Here is a 17,364-nt window from a genome sequence, read left to right as displayed (position 1 = left end):
ACTGTAGCACCCTAGTGCTGGCACTGCTCTGTATAGCAAGTATACAGCAAATCAGTGTTTTACAGCTGCCCAGTCATTCTCAAACCTGTCCTCCTGACTCCCCAACAGTGCATGTTTTGCAGGCAACCTAACCTATGCACAGGTGGAGTAATTAGTGTCTCACCTAAGTAGATGTCATGTACCTGAGACAGTAATTACCCCACCTGTGCATAGGTGAGGTTGCCTGCAAAACATGCACTGTTGGGGAGTCACAAGGACAGTTTTCACTGACTAAAGGTGGCCATACATGGTACAATTTTTCAATTAGATAATTTAGTTCGATTATTCTGTTAGATCGAATATAAAGATTTTTCCAGCATGTCCGATCATTTTTCCCAAAAAAACGGGATAATCGTTCGAATTTCTTGATCGAAAAAAAAATATTTTCAACTTTCATTCAATTCGATTATTTAGATCGAATAAACGGGAAAATCAAACGTTTTTATTGTATCGTGTATGGGCACCATTAAAGAGACACTGAAGCGTGAATAATTCTCACTTCAGAGCTCATAGTTAGCAGGGACACGTGTGCCCCTGCTAAACCGCCGCTATCCCGCGGCTAAATGGGGGTCCCTTCACCCCCCCCCTGCAAAATCAACGACCAAATTGGTCGTAGATTTTGCTGCTCCTAGAGGCAGGGCTAACGGCTGCAGCCCTGCCTCCAGTCGCGTCTATCAGCGGCGCATCGTCGCCTCTCCCCCGCCCCTCTCAGCGAAGGAAGACTGAGAGGGGCGGGGGAGAGGCGGAGATACGCGCTGACAGACGCGCGTGGGGTAGGGCTGCGGCGGTTAGCCCTGCCTCAATCCGGAAGAGATCCCCCGCTGCTCGGAGGGGATTTCAGGGGGTCAGGGACCCTCGTTTAGCCGCGGGATAGAGCTATCTAGCTATGAGCTCTGAAGCGAGATTTATTCTCGCTTCACAGTCTCTTTAAGAGATACATCTGGCAATGCTAAAAAAAAAAAAAAAAATGTACTTACCCGGGGCTCCCTCCAGCCCCTGAAAGCCTGTGTCCCTCGCCGTGGCTCCGCTCTTCGGCAGTCTCTGGGGGCCATTCTGTAGCAGTCAGCGGCTTCTGGACTTCTGGCATGCACAAGTGTACAGAAGTGCCACTTGTGGTCGTGCTCCCATAGCCAGGAGGGTTCTGCGTAGGCTCAGTACTTCTGCACCTGCGCAGAACCTGGAACAATCACACATGAGCAGAGGCCCGCCAACCTAAACAGGCCTGCGGATACTACAGGAGCGGCCCTGGGAGTCTGGCAGAGAGCGGAGCTGCGGCGAGGGACACAGGCTTCCAGGGGCTGGTGGAAGCCCTAGGTAAGTACATTTTTTAGTTTTTTTTTTTACATTGCTAGATTTGTCCTCTATGGCTTACCATTTTTGTGAATTTACATTGCATTGACAACATCTTCTGCACCACTTTACAGAGTGCATAGTATGTCACACTGTGCTCAAAGGAGCTCACAATCTAATCTGTTCAGAGAGGGATCTATTTCTGCTAGTGTACTGCACACAGGTTTATAATATATTTCAGCATCTGTGCTGCTGCCTCTGCCTGCTAGGATCCTTAGGATTCCTTCATGTTGTGTGTTCTCTTGGCCCGTGGTGAGTGTTGAAGCACTCGCCTGTCCACTGGCTTCCTCCTCCTGTGTCTTCTCTCCATCGCCGCTGAGGCCTGTGACCTGGTGAGTGACACGTGTGACCATGTACATGCCATCAGGTCACAGGGCATGGGCGTCCGGCAGCGATGGTGATCAGACACAAGAGGAGCACACCAGCAGACAGGTGAGCTTAAGCTACACTGCCAGCACTCGCTGAGAGCCCGGGGGAACACATTACACATATGGGAAGACCAACCAAAGGTCGATCAGTCGTAAGGAAATTGAACACTGATTTCAGGTGAGACCTTTGCAGTATGCCAGACAGATAGTACAGTCTATCTCTTTGTACACAACATGCAGTGGCTAAAGTGAAAAGAGTAGCGAGGATGTCGCTCTACTAGATGAAGGTAAAGTATAGAGCTGCAGCTACTCTGCTTTATATTTGGGGGGAAAGGTTGAGGCCTGGATTAAAGGAACACTGCTATCTATTTATGGGGGAGTTTGCAGGGGGTCCTGGCCAGCAGTTTTGCTTGGGGGGGGGGGGGCATAAGGTTTAAGTTACACCCATGTGATACTTCTCTAGCTACTGCGTTGCATATTTTAAGCAAGGTATTTTGTGACATTGCCACCGTAATGGCTTTTTTGTCTGGTGGCAAGTCAACCATGCAGCCAATTTCTCTTTAATTGCCTACTTATTGTGAATATCAAAACATCCCCATCCCTTTTCTGTAGAGAAGCCTGGATGTCAGTTGAAATTATTTGTAGCTTTTTCTTTGCACTGGGATTCATCTTGCCGGTTTGGCTGAGATTTTCATTGGTCTACCTGACCATGGCTTAGTGTTGTTAAAGTGGACCTGAACTCTTGCACAGGACTGAAGAAATACATAGAGAAATGCACCCTGTATGTACAGTGGGATGCGAAAGTTTGGGCAACGGTGTTAATCGTCATGATTTTCCTGCATAAATTGTTACGATAAAAAATGTCAGTTAAATATATCACATGGGAGACACACACAGTGATATTTGAGAAATGAAATTAAGTTTATTGGATTTACAAAAAGTGTGCAATCATTGTTTAAACAAAATTAGGCAAGTACATAAATTTGGGCACCACAAAAAAAGAAATGAAATCAATGTTTAGTAGATCCTCCCTTTGTAGAAATTACAGCCTCTAAACGCTTCCTGTAGGTTCCAGTGAGAGCCTGGATTCTGGTTGAAGGTGTTTTTTGTTTCATTCCACAGCACCTTATTCCAAAATGAAGCTGGCTTGTCCAAATGTGCTTTACCATACCTCAAGCGGCTCTGTTTGTGCTGTGGGCGGAGAAAAGGCTTCCTCTGCATCACCCTCCCATACAGCATCTCCTTGTGTAAAGTGCGCCGAATGGTTGAACGATGCACAGTGACTCCATCTGCAGCAAGATGACTTTGTAGGTTGTTCTCACCATTCGTCGCTTCTGTTCATCCAAGATTTTTCTTGGTCTGCCACTTTGAACCTTATCTTGAACTGAGCCTGTGGTCTTCCATTTCCTCAATATGTTCCTAATTGTGGAAACAGACAGCTAAAATCTCTGAGACAGCTATCTGTATCCTTCCCCTAAACCTTGACGGTGAACAATCTTTGTCTTCAGGTCATTTGAGAGTTGTTTTGAGACCCCCATGTTGCTACTCTTTAGAGAAAATTAAAAGAGGAGGGAAACTTACAATTGACCCCCTTAAAGTGAACATCCGGACTAAAAATCGACTCAGCAGCACTGGAAAGGCCTGGTGTTTCTTTAACAGTTTCACAGCATCAGAACTTTGTTTCTTTTATCCAAGCCTCATTTTTAGCTGCACAGAAGAAAACTGCCCGGGCTTTTTTCCCCTGATGCTGTGCAAAGCATGATGGGATGTCTGATGTTGTTGCTCTCGTTCTGCTGTTTTGGTGCAAATTTGTTTTTTTTTTACACTTTGAATTTGACATTTGAAGCCTAGCATGTGCAGCTGGGAGGGGTTATCAGGACACAGGACAGTTGGAACTGTGTCTCCTGCTCCATGTCACCTACTTTCAACCAAAAAGATGGCTGCCCCCATGACAAAGATGGCAGCCCCCATGAACCACAAACATTTGTCTTATCTTTTAAAACAGGGTGGGTAAAAAATTATATTACCTATCTATTCTAATTAACATAACTAATGTAACTTAATGACAGTATGTTTGTTTAGGCTGAAGTTCCCCTTTAAATACTCTTTCTCATAATTGGATTCACCTGTGTATGTAGGTCAGGAGTCACTGAGCTTACCAAACCAATTTAAGTTCCAATAATTAGTTCTAAAGGTTTTGGAATCAATAAAATGACAACAGTGCCCAAATTTATGCATATGCTTAATTTTATTTAAACAATTATTGCACACTTTCTGTAAATTCAATAAACTTCATTTCACTTCTCAAATACCGCTGTGTGTGTCACCTATCCTACCTAATAAAAGGCAAGTGTCGCTGCGTCCCATGTCCGTCCGTCAGTGCTTTTTGTGCACTGCGCATGTGCAGGGGCACAGAGACACTGCCGAGAGCCGGAGAAGGATGGGGCGAGAAGGGGTGGGCGTGTGTGCGTCTGGCACGGTGGGCGCGCGCATGCGCGCAGTGCATTAGGGTCAGACCTAGCCCGTTTTTAAACGGTCGTAGGTCCACTAGTATGATATATTTAACTGACATTTTTTATTGTAACAACCAACGATTTATACAGGAAAATCATGGCAATTAACAAGGTTGCCGAAACTTTTGCATCCCACTGTATTGAGAGAGTTTGGCCTGTTTGATTCCCCCTCATTTGTGTCTAATCACAAGTTGTAATCTGATCTATCCCCTGTGTAACATGACTGCCTATGGAAGAGATGAGTACATTTGAAATCGCCACCGGTAGACTCGGGCGCAGGATACAGCTGTTATTAGAGTTGGGCCGAACGGTTCGCCTGCGAACGGTTCCATGCGAACTTCAGTGGTTCGCGTTCGCGTCCCGCAGGCGAACCTTTGCGGAAGTTCGGTTCGCCCCATAATGCACATGGAGGGTCAACTTTGACCCTCTACATCACAGTCAGCAGGCCCAGTGTAGCCAATTAGGCTACACTAGCCCCTGGAGCCCCACCCCCCCCTTATATAAGGCAGGCAGCGGCGGCCATTACGGTCACTCGTGTGCTGCCTGCGTTAGTGAGAGTAGGGCGAGCTGCTGCAGACTGTCTCTCAGGGAAAGATTAGTTAGGCTTAACTTGTTCCTGTCTGGCTGCATACCTGTTCTGTGAAACCACCACTGCATACCTGTGCTGTGAACCCACCACTGCATACCTGTGCTGTGAACCCACCACTGCATACCTGTTCTGTGAACCCACCACTGCATACCTGTTCTGTGAACCCACCACTGCATACCTGTTCAGTGAACCCACCACTGCATACCTGTGCTGTGAACCCACCACTGCATACCTGTTCAGTGAACCTGCCACTGCATACCTGTTCTTTGAACCCACCACTGCATACCTGTTCAGTGAACCCACCACTGCATACCTGTTCAGTGAACCCACCACTGCATACCTGTTCAGTGAACCTGCCACTGCATACCTGTTCTGTGAACCCACCACTGCATACCTGTTCAGTGAACCCACCACTGCATACCTGTGCTGTGAACCCACCACTGCATACCTGTGCTGTGAACCCACCACTGCATACCTGTGCTGTGAACCCACCACTGCATACCTGTGCTGTGAACCCACCACTGCATACCTGTTCAGTGAACCCACCACTGCATACCTGTGCTGTGAACCCACCACTGCATACCTGTTCTGTGAACCCACCACTGCATGCCTGTTCTGTGAACCCGCCACTGCATACCTGTTGTGTTCAGTGAACCCGCCACTGCATACCTGTTCTGTTCAGTGGACCCGCCACTGTATACCTGTTTAGTGACCCCGCCACTGTATACCTGTTTAGTGACCCCGCCACTGCATACCTGTTGTGTTCAGTGAACCTGCCACTGCATACCTGTTCTGTGAACCCGCCACTGTATACCTATTCTGTTCAGTGAACCCGCCACTGCATACCTGTTCTGTTCAGTGGACCCGCCACTGTATACCTGTTCAGTGAACCCACCACTGCATACCTGTTGTGTTCAGTGAACCTGCCACTGCATACCTGTTCTGTGAACCCGCCACTGTATACCTGTTCTGTTCAGTGAACCCGCCACTGCATACCTGTTCTGTTCAGTGGACCCGCCACTGTATACCTGTTCTGTGAACCCACCACTGCATACCTGTTCAGTGAACCCACCACTGCATACCTGTTGTGTTCAGTGAACCCGCCACTGCATACCTGTTCTGTTCAGTGGACCCGCCACTGTATACCTGTTTAGTGACCCCGCCACTGCATACCTGTTCTGTTCAGTGAACCCGCCACTGTATACCTGTCCAGTGAACCCGCCACTGCATACCTGTTGTGTTCAGTGAACCCGCCACTGTATACCTGTACTGTTTAGTGAACCCGCCACTGCATACCTGTTGTGTTCAGTGAACCTGCCACTGCATACCTGTTCTGTGAACCCGCCACTGCATACCTGTTGTGTACAGTGAACCCGCCACTGCATACCTGTTCTGTTCAGTGGACCCGCCACTGTATACCTGTTTAGTGAACCCGCCACTGCATATCTGTTGTGTTCAGTGAACCCGCCACTGTATACCTGTTCAGTGAACCCGCCACTGCATACCTGTTGTGTTCAGTGAACCCGCCACTGTATACCTGTACTGTTTAGTGAACCCGCCACTGCATACCTGTTGTGTTCAGTGAACCTGCCACTGCATACCTGTTCTGTGAACCCGCCACTGCATACCTGTTGTGTTCAGTGAACCCGCCACTGCATACCTGTTCTGTTCAGTGGACCCGCCACTGTATACCTGTTTAGTGAACCCGCCACTGCATACCTGTTGTGTTCAGTGAACCCGCCACTGTATACCTGTTCAGTGAACCCGCCACTGCATACCTGTTGTGTTCAGTGAACCCGCCACTGTATACCTGTACTGTTTAGTGAACCCGCCACTGCATACCTGTTGTGTTCAGTGAACCTGCCACTGCATACCTGTTCTGTGAACCCGCTACTGTATACCTGTTCTGTTCAGTGAACCCACCGCATCAGTGCGCATACCTGTGCAGTTAAATGAACCCACCTACCTACGTGAGTGCACGCAGTGTGATATACCACTCCGTGCATACCCGATATGGACAAAACAGGTAGAGGAAGAGGTAGTGCCAGAGCCAGAGGAAGGCCACCCGGCAGGTCTGCGCGAGGTCGTGTAAATGTAATTTCGTGTGGACCTGGCCCACAGTACAGTGCTCGGAAGAAGGCACGTCCCATCACGTCCCAAGATTGTCAGGACGTGGTTGAGTATTTAGCGACACAGAACACCTCATCTTGCTCAGCCACCAGCGCTACTACTAGCACCACTTCCGCTGCATTTGACACTTCGCAAGAATTATTTAGTGGTGAAATCACTGATGCACAGCCATTGTTGTTACAGCCAGATGAATTTTCACCAGCTCATATGTCTGCGTTACGCGGCAACACTATGGATGTAACGTGTAAGGAGGATGAAGGACCTACTGATGGTGCATGTTTGGATTTTTCTGAGTCAAGCGAAGCTGCGCAGGATGACTACGATGATGACGATGATAGGGATCCTCTGTATGTTCCCAATAGAGGAGATGAAGAGGGGGACAGTTCAGAGGGGGAGTCAGAGAGTAGTAGGAGGAGAGAAGTTGCTGAAAGAAGCTGGGGCAGCTCTTCGTCAGAAACAGCTGGTGGCAGAGTCCGGCACCATGTATCGCCACCTATGTACAGTCAGCCAACTTGCCCTTCAGCATCAGCTGCTGAGGTCCCCATAGTGCCCACATCCCAGGGTGGCTCAGCGGTGTGGAAATTTTTTAATGTGTGTGCCTCAGAACGGACCAAAGCCATCTGTTCGCTCTGCCAACAAAAATTGAGCCGTGGAAAGGCCAACACTCACGTAGGGACAAGTGCCTTACGAAGGCACCTGGAGAAAAGGCACAAACAGCAATGGGATGGCCACCTGAGCAAAAGCAGCAGCAGCACACAAAAGCAAAGCCACCCTCCTTCTCCTCTTCCTCCTCCATCAGGTGCATTATCTGCTTCTGCCGCTTTCTCCCTTCCACCTTCACAGGCACCCTCCTCCACTCCGCCTCTGCCCTTGAGCGGTTCCTGCTCCTCTGCCCACAGCAGCAGTCAGGTGTCCGTGAAGGAAATGTTTGAGCGGAAGAAGCCAATTTCGGCCAGTGACCCCCTTGCCCGGCGTCTGACAGCTGGCGTGGCGGAACTGTTAGCTCGGCAGCTGTTACCATACCGGCTGGTGGACTCTGAGGCCTTCCGTAAATTTGTGGCCATCGGAACACCGCAGTGGAAGATGCCAGGCCGCACTTATTTTTCGAGAAAGGCCATACCCCAACTGCACCGTGAAGTTGAGAGGCAAGTGGTGTCATCTCTTGCGAAGAGCGTTGGGTCAAGGGTACACCTGACCACGGATGCCTGGTCTGCCAAGCACGGGCAGGGCCGCTACATTACGTACACAGCCCATTGGGTGAACCTGGTGGTGAACGATGGCAAGCAGGGCGCAGCGGACCAAATTGTGACACCTCCACGGCTTGCAGGCAGGCCTCCTGCCACCTCCTCTCCTCCTGCTACATGCTCTTCGCTGTCCTCCACCTCCTTGGCTGAGTGGCAGTTCTCCTCTCCAGCTACACAGCCCCAGCTCCGCAGGGCCTATGCTGCATGCCAGGTAAGACGGTGTCACCCCATCTTAGACATGTCTTGTCTCAAAGCGGAGAGTCACACTGGAGCAGCTCTCCTGGCTGCTCTTAAGAAACAGGTGGATGAGTGGCTGACCCCGCACCACCTGAAGATAGGCAACGTGGTGTGCGACAACGGCAGCAATCTGCTTGCCACTTTGCATATGGGGAAGCTGACACACATACCCTGCATGGCACATGTCATGAATCTAGTGGTTCAAAGATTTGTGGCAAAGTACCCTGGCTTAGCGAATGTCCTGAAGCAGGCCAGGAAGTTCTGTGGGCATTTGAGGCGGTCTTACACAGCCATGGCACGCTTTGCGGAAATTCAGCGCAAAAACAACATGCCGGTGAGACGCCTCATTTGCGATAGCCCGACTCGCTGGAACTCGACCCTGCTCATGTTCTCCCGCCTGCTAGAACAGAAGAAAGCCGTGACCCACTACCTCTACAACTACAGTAGAATGAAACAGTCTGGGAAGATGGGGATGTTCTGGCCCGACAACTGGACACTGATGAAAAATGCATGCAGGCTCATGCGGCCGTTTGAGGAGGTGACCAACCTGGCGAGCCGCAGTGAGGGCACCATCAGTGACTTAATTCCCTACGCTTACTTCTTGGAGCGTGCTGTGCGTAGAGTGGCGGATGAAGCTGTGAATGAGCGTGACCAGGAACCGTTACGGCAGGAACAGGCATGGGACCAATTTTCATCAGACCCAGCTGTTTCCTCAACACCTGCGGCAGCACAGAGGGGGGAGGAGGAGGAAGAAGAGAAGTCGTGTGCAGAAGACGAGTCAGACTCAGAGGATGATGAGCAAGGTGTTTCTTTGGGGGAGGAGGAGGAGGAGGAGGAGGGGACAGCGGCAGGAGAACAACCGCAGCAGGCGTCGCAAGGGGCTTGTGCTGCTCAACCTTCCCGTGGTATTGTTCGCGGCTGGGGGGAGGAGGTTGACTTACCTGACGTCACTGAGGAAGAGCAAGAGGAGATGGAGGGTACTGGATCCGACTTTGTGCAGATGTCATCTTTTATGCTGTCCTGCCTGTTGAGGGACCCCCGTATAAAAAACCTCAAGGGGAATGAGCTGTACTGGGTGGCCACACTACTAGACCCTCGGTACAGGCACAAAGTGGCGGACCTGTTACCAACTCACCGGAAGGTGGAAAGGATGCAGCACATGCAGAACCAGCTGTCAACTATGCTTTACAATGCCTTTAAGGGTGATGTGACAGCACAACGCCAGCAAGGTACCACTGCCACTAATCCTCCTCCCGTGTCCACGCAGTCAAAGACAGGACGCTCCAGCGATCTCATGGTGATGTCGGACATGCGGACGTTCTTTAGTCCAACGCCTCGCAGTAGCCCTTCCGGATCCACCCTCCACCAACGCCTGGAACGGCAGGTAGCCGACTACTACCTGGCCTTAAGTGTGGATGTAGACACTGCTGTGAACAGCGATGAGGAACCCTTGAACTACTGGGTGCGCAGGCTTGACCTGTGGCCAGAGCTGTCCCAATTTGCCATTCAACTTCTCTCCTGCCCTGCCGCAAGCGTCCTGTCAGAAAGGACCTTCAGCGCAGCTGGAGGCATTGTCACAGAGAAGAGAAGTCGCCTAAGTCACAAAAGTGTTAAGTAACTCACCTTTATCAAAATGAATGAGGCATGGATCCCGGAGGGCTGCTGCCCGCCCCAAGACTAAGTCAGTCCCCGCACACACAGCATCTCTGCCTGCACGCCGTGTGACTGGCTGCCTGGCCTGCCCCAAGAAGACTAAGTCGCTCCCAGTCCCTCCACACAGCATGTCTGCCTGCAGGCCACTTGACTACCTTCTCCGCCACCACCAACAGGGTCCGGGACTCCAGGCGGATTGCTGAATTTTTTAGGCCGCTGCTAGCAGCGGCCGCTGTAATAATTTTTCTGGTGCGTGTACATGACTGCCTAATTTTTCTGGCTGCACTGCGGGCAGCTGCAACAACAAAAGAAAAGGCATGTACATGCGCCCATTCCCCTTCGTGATCATTACCTTGCCGTGGTGAAGGGGCTTGCGTATCACAATGAAGTAATGACCGGCGCCTAGATGAGTGTTTCGGTGGGCACACCCACGATAATAAGGTCGTTGCCTCATTGTGGTCAGACCAAATTTGATCAGCTGGACAGTCACTGTTCTGTCATTCAGCTACATCAGCCAGGCGACCATATGGGCTGTAAAGCCACCAAAACCTGCACTCTCGCCATGGTGCGCACCAGTCCAGCACGGCCGTCACTACACAAACAGCTGTTTGTGCGTTACACGGTGAGTTTGGTGTGTCAGTGTGAAGCAGTACCTTAATTACACTACCTGATTGATGTATACACATGCAAGATGTTTTAAAGCACTTTAGGCCTGTCATTTAGCATTCAATGTGATTTCTGCCCTTAAAACGCTGCTTTGCGTCAAATCCAGATTTTTCCCGGGGACTTTTGGCATGTATCCCACTCCGCCATGCCCCCCTCCAGGTGTTAGACCCCTTGAAACATCTTTTCCATCACTTTTGTGGCCAGCATAATTATTTTTTTTTTCAAAGTTCGCATCCCCATTGAAGTCTATTGCGGTTCGCGAACTTTAACGCAAACCGAACCTTCCGCGGAAGTTCGCGAACCAGGTTTGCGAACCTAAAATCGGAGGTTCGGCTTAACTCTAGCTGTTATACGGCTGATCCTGCTTCTGCACAAGTCCAGGCCGTTTTAATTACTATTCCCCCTCCAGGCCGCCATGGATAGTGGGGGAATGAAATAATTCGGCTTCCAGCGATTGCTAGAGGCCGAATTATTGTGTTTTTTAAGCAACCTCGGCTCCGTCTTCTGACGGAGCCGACGTTACTCACTGAGCACTGCAATAGGAGTGATTCCTATTGTAGTCTATGGAGGCGCCGGCTGTGCCCAAATCTAGCAGCGCTGAAAAGCACTTCTCCGGCAGAGATGGCCAATAAGGCCTTTGAAAGCATAGGAGGTTAACAATATGTCTGCTTCCATGAATCAGGAAGTAGAAACAGTGCAGATTTATTTTACAATTTATATCAGGTGTAACAAAGAAATGTTTTTTGTTTAAAGGTTATTATGCTGTTGTGTATCATTTAGAGCAGAGAGGATGTTATGATTTCAGATCCGCTTTACATAACCTTTCAATTTCCCCTTCTTTATCAGAGTTGAACACTGCTGATTGGCATTCTCAACTCTTTGTATACCTTTATTTATCCTTTTCCTGTTTGATAAAGTTGAACAACCTTGACTCTCTCAGGTCCTTTGATAGTTCATTTGCTTTGAATGTGCAGGTGACTAAGAAGAGCCCCGATTATTTTTATATATAGACTACTGTACTTACAAGCATAAAAGTCAAAGGTGTGGACAGCTACCCTGTATGTGTCAATTTGTGTGTTCATTATGGGCCCATTTCCACTAACCACGCGAGCGGCTGTGAGACGCGCGGCGGCACTTCCGGGTCTGCGGGTAAGCAGACGAATCCCAGAAGCCGTGCCATGCACGGCTATGGGATTCGCTGCCTCCCGCACGAAAACTGATGGCAATGTCGGACAAATCGCTAGGGCAAGCGATTAAGCTGGCAGCACCATTATTTCCTAAGGCAAAGTTTCCCCGAGCGATTTGCCTGTGGGGAAACTCTGCAGTTCCGCGCAAGTGGAAACGGGCCCTAAAAGGCGTTTTTAAACCTTTGATCTGGGCCATCTGGGTTTCCAAGGACTAACTATGAATAAAAGAGAACCTTTTGGGAATGATCAATCATATTTAAAAAAAACATTGAAAAAGAAGGCTAATATTTTACAAATTCTGCCATCGTATGTAAACTTATGAGCACAGAACACAACTGAATAAGTACTGTACACCAGTGTATTTTTATATATTTATTAGCCATAGTTACTACATGCTAATAATATACCTGTATTAGAAGCAGCTGTTGCCATTAGCTCAGAAATACTGACATCCTTCAGTCGCTGGTTGACTAAATGCAGCAACTGACATTTGTCAGTAGTTGCTCCTAATAAGAATTTCTTGTTAGAAACTTTTCGCAACACCTAGAGTCTTGTTACAGCCTATGTTGCCAAGTTACATTCATCCATATGACATAATGGATGTGTGGTGACAGGTGAGGAACAGCACAGGGGTCAAGTTTTCCATGGGAAGTGTACTGTGTGTACATAATTGCATGACCTGTGTTTGTGTGTGTGAGAGAAATAGAGAAAGAGAATATTTGTGTGACATGGGTGTGCATATATGGTGACAGCAAGTCAGGTAAATAGGCTGCACCTTAAGGTGCGTACACACGTCGGATTTGACGGGTCGTTTGTGCAAATCCGACGTGTGTATGTACCTTTAAAGACTAATATTAATTGCCACAATTAAAGGCCACCATGCTGCCCACTACACCACCGTAGTGGTTAGTGCTCTTACCTAGCAGCACTGGGTCCCCAGTTTGAATCCCAGCCCGGTCAACATCTGTAAGGAGTTTATATGTTCTCCCCATGTCTGCGTGGGTTTCCTCTGGCACTCCGGTTTTCTCCCACGTCCCAAAAGCATACAGATAAGTTAATTGGCTTTCTCATGAAATTGTCCTTAGACTAAGGTACATACACTATACAATATAAATATAGGACTATGGGAGGGATTAGCTTGTGAGCCCCTCTGAGGGACAGTTAGTGGCAAGACAATATACTCTGTACAGCGCTGCGGAAGAGGTTGGTGCTATACAAATACTAAATAATAAAATTAGTGACGAGCACAAATTTGGCATAGTTGTAATTTTGCATCATCATTCGCAATTACAATGCAAAATGTTAATCTAAAATTTCTGGAAAATTCGTAATAAATTTCGCATGTAACTGTAAGCCATCCATAATTTTTGCGTAAATTCGTGAAAAGGCATAATTTCGTGCTGACTTTGGTGGTTAATAGCAAACCTAACATGCTATCATCACCAGAATTGCCCATATGTTAAGGGGAATAATGGAAACAAGTAAAAAAAAAAGATATTTTAAAAGGAAGTTTTTGAGAGAATCGATTTTAAGAATTATGTTTTTTTAAACTGTAATTTTTCAGAGTTAAAAAAAACATTTTTCCTTGCATTTTTAAAATCGATTTTCTCAAAAACTACAAGGTCTTTTTGAAAAAAATATTTTTTGACTTGTCCCCAGTATTATCTTTACCTTATGTAGTAATTTTGGTGTCAATAGCATTTTACATGTAATCCACATGCCCATTTGCAAAAAAAAATATTGAGGTATGATTTGTACAAAGTCCTATTGCTATTATTGATCGCACATGCAATAAATGCAAACATGCATTCAAAAGTTGCATCGCACGTATTTGCATGCAATGTTCGAAAAAGTGCAACATGGTTGACAGTTTTTTTCTGGATGAAATTTTTGCTTTCAATGGATACAGGCCCAAAGCAATTCATTGCTGTGCGAATTTGTGTGATAAAAAAATGCACATATTCACTCCTGGGAACAGGCTGTGTTTAGTATTTATCATTTAGTTTGATGGTTCTGAAATGCATCTTGTCTTGTTTGAATGCCATGAGATAGTGACTGTGAGAAATGCACGCTATTGTGTATGTAGCCTTGTTTACATATTCAAACAATGGCCTCAGATAAGACAAGGGCAAGCTAGGATTTGCTTGAAACTTCTGTAACTAGCAATGACCTCAGATAACACTAGTGCTATCTAGACTTCTCTGTATGCATACATGAAAAAAGGTGCCTGGAAAAAATGGTGCCCCAGGGGATTGCCGCTGGCAGAACATGACTAAAATTAGTGATATTCTACTACTGGATTCTGATAGTAAAATATTGGTAATCTTTACCAATATACTATGGCTAAACCTAACCACACAGAATCCTCCATTACTAACCTAACCCTAAAGCCCCCTGGTGGCACCTAATCTTAAAGGTGACCATACATCTGGCAACTTGGCGGCCAATCGACTATCTGATCCGATTATTATAATCAAATCGGATGAAAATTGGTGTCACCAAGTGCATGCCCGATTGACGATGCAACCAATTTAGGACTGAAATTGGATACATGATCCAGTTAGAACATGCTGCAAGGGGCTGACTCACTCACAGGTAGACTCACTGCTACTCTGCGGCTTCAGCTCCCTCAACTAACGATTATTTACCATAAGTATTTGCCGGCCGGCATATGTACTTTCCTCCTGCATCTGAGCATACAACAACCTCCATCTGGGGCTTACAGCACCCTCCTAAATCAGCCACGCTGTCAGCACTTGGACTTTGCGTACATATGCACGGTGTCATATGGTTGCGTCCACGCGTGTGCAACGCGCGCAGCCACGCCTGGGACCAGTCCTGTTGGCCTATTAAAAGAGACATGTTGTAACAGTCAGATGCTGATTCCTCTTTCAGCTAGTGGTTGTGCTAGACCCGTGCGGTTGCTCTCCAGCCAGTTCCTGTTTGATCTCTTGTTGTGACCCGGCCTGTTCCTCGACTACTCTCTGATCTCTTCTGCCCATTAACCTTTGTCTGTTCCTGGATTACGCTTCTGATTGCCCCCTGGCATCGACCTCTGCCTGTTCCTGGATTACGCTTCTGATTGCCGCCTGCCACTGACCTCTGCCTATTCCTGGATTACGCCTCTGATTGGCGCCTACCATTGACCTCTGCCTTTTCCTGGATTATGCTACCATCAATCAAGATTCTTAACTTATTGGTACCTGCCAATCATCTTATCACAGTTATCCTTATCCTTCACAACAGGGTGTCATCTGTTTCACTGACTTACTGTAAAGGGGCCCATACACCTAACAATTTTCCCACTGATATACAGCAGATTCGATCATTGTGATTGAATCTGCTGTGAAATGGTTGCGCAAACATTGACCGAATGATTGATTTCCAACCGAAATCGATCGTTCCCGTCGATCCATCCGTGGGGAAGATTTCGATCGATCGCCGGCGGGTCGGGAGTGCGTTGATAGTGGCGTTCGAATGCCCAACGACGGACGCAATACAGCAGCAATACATTACCTTTTCCGCTGGCGCATGTCCCCGCTGCTCCTTCTAAACTGGGCTCCAAGTCCGGGAGGCTTCACTTCTTCCTGTCCCGGCAGGAAGTTTAAACAGTAGAGCGCCCTCTACTGTTTAAACTTCCCCGGACAGGAAGTTCAGTGATGCTGGAGCCCTGGAGCCTAGAGCGGAGAAGAAAACAGCGTAGATCGGCGGACTCGCGCCGGCCGGATCAGGTAATGTATGCGGGCGGGCGGCGGCTCCACAGATTGTGATCGGTTTCATGCTGAAATCGATTCCTAATCTGTTTGCAGTAAAGGCAGCCATATGATCCCTCTCTGATCAGATTCGATCAGAGAGGGATCTATCTGTTGGTCGAGCAGATGGCAAATCGACCAGTGTATGGCCACCTTTAGGGTTTACTCGTGTGCGCAACCTGGTGGGCACCAGGCAGTAAAGTCCAACAACACTTGCAGGATGCTCTGGGGAAGACCTCAGTGTGAAAGTCAACCAGTGCTGCACCCGTTACAAAAGTACATATGCTGGCAGCCCTGTTTCAATGGCCGTGCAAATAGTGCAATCGCCCGGGGTGCCGGATTGAATGGAAGGGAGGGTGGGCACAGCGGCGGGAGGAGCGGGCATAGTAGTTACAACTCACCTGCCATGATCCCTGCACACACGCAGCCTCTCGTCCTCTCCCAGGCATCCATTGCACTGGTAACAGCGCCTCCCCGTGATGACATAACTGCATGTCATCACAGGGGCACTGTTACCAATTCGACAGACGCTTGGGACAGGACGGAGATAGAGGCTGCAGGGGATTGCGGAAGAAAGGTTAGTTGTAACTACGTTATGCCTGCTCCCCCTTTCCAATGTGCCTATGCTGAAGGCACCTACCTATCTAATCTGTACTTGGGGCACCTACCTATCTAACCTATACTCGGGGCACCTACCTATCTAACCTATACTGGGGACACCTACCTATCTAACCTATACTCAGGGCACCAACCTATCTAACCTATACTCAGGGCACCAACCTATCTAACCTATACTGGAGGCACCAACCTATCTAACTTATACTGGAGGCACAGACCTATCTAACCTATACTGGTGGCAACCATACGGGCTACCCTATACTGGAGACATCTCTATCTAGCTAACCTATACTGTGGGCACCTACCTATCTAACCTATACTGGTGGCAACTATACGGGCTACCCTATACTGGGGGCACCTACCTAGCTAACCTATACTGGGGGCAACTATGCCTGGCTACAGGGTAGCCTCAAGGCATAGGGAGTACAGGCCGTTGCCTGGAGTGCCATTGGTCTTGGGGGCGCCATGTTGCTTGATTAAGCCCCACCCTCTGGATAAATCCCCGCCCCCTGACTAAGCCCCACCCCCACGGGTGTTCTATTACTTGCTTCTGCTGCATCTGCTTAGCGTAAGTTGCAGGCAGCTGCCACTGTGTCCCTCTGTGCCTTCTACATCCCTTTCCCCCCCCCCCCCTTTGTGCCTCCTCATGTCCCTTTTGTGCCTCCTTCTGTCTCCTTATGCCTCCTTCAGTCCCTTGTGCCATGTCTGACCCCTTGTTTATCTTTCTGTCTCCCTTTATGCCTCCAGTCTCCCTTTATGCCTATTTCTGTCTCTATGTGCTCCTTCAGTCCCACTGTGCCACCTCTACCTCCTTCTGTCCCCCTGTGCCTCCTTATGTCCCCTTGTGCCTTTCTTTGTCCCCCTGTGTTACCTCTGCCCCCCTGTTCCTCCTTCAGTTCCACTCTGCTTCCTTCTGTCCTCATGTGCCTCCTTCTGTCTCCCTTTGTGCCTTATACTGTCTCCATGTGCCTCTTTAGTCTCCATGTGCTACCTCTGCCCCCTGCGCCTTCCTCTGTCC

At 48.5% G+C, this 17,364-nt stretch overlaps 1 long non-coding RNA gene across 1 annotated transcript in view; it reads left to right on the top strand.

Annotated features, from left to right (window-relative positions):
- Window positions 1–17,364, top strand: part of LOC137563621 (uncharacterized) — a 182,084-nt gene that overhangs the window by 73,999 nt on the left and 90,721 nt on the right. The gene's annotated exons all lie outside the window — the stretch shown is intronic.

Source organism: Hyperolius riggenbachi, chromosome 3 (assembly GCF_040937935.1).
Source record: "Hyperolius riggenbachi isolate aHypRig1 chromosome 3, aHypRig1.pri, whole genome shotgun sequence".
NCBI lineage: Eukaryota > Metazoa > Chordata > Amphibia > Anura > Hyperoliidae > Hyperolius > Hyperolius riggenbachi.
Note: the sequence above shows the minus strand (reverse complement) of the source record. Positions and strands in the feature narration are given on the sequence as shown.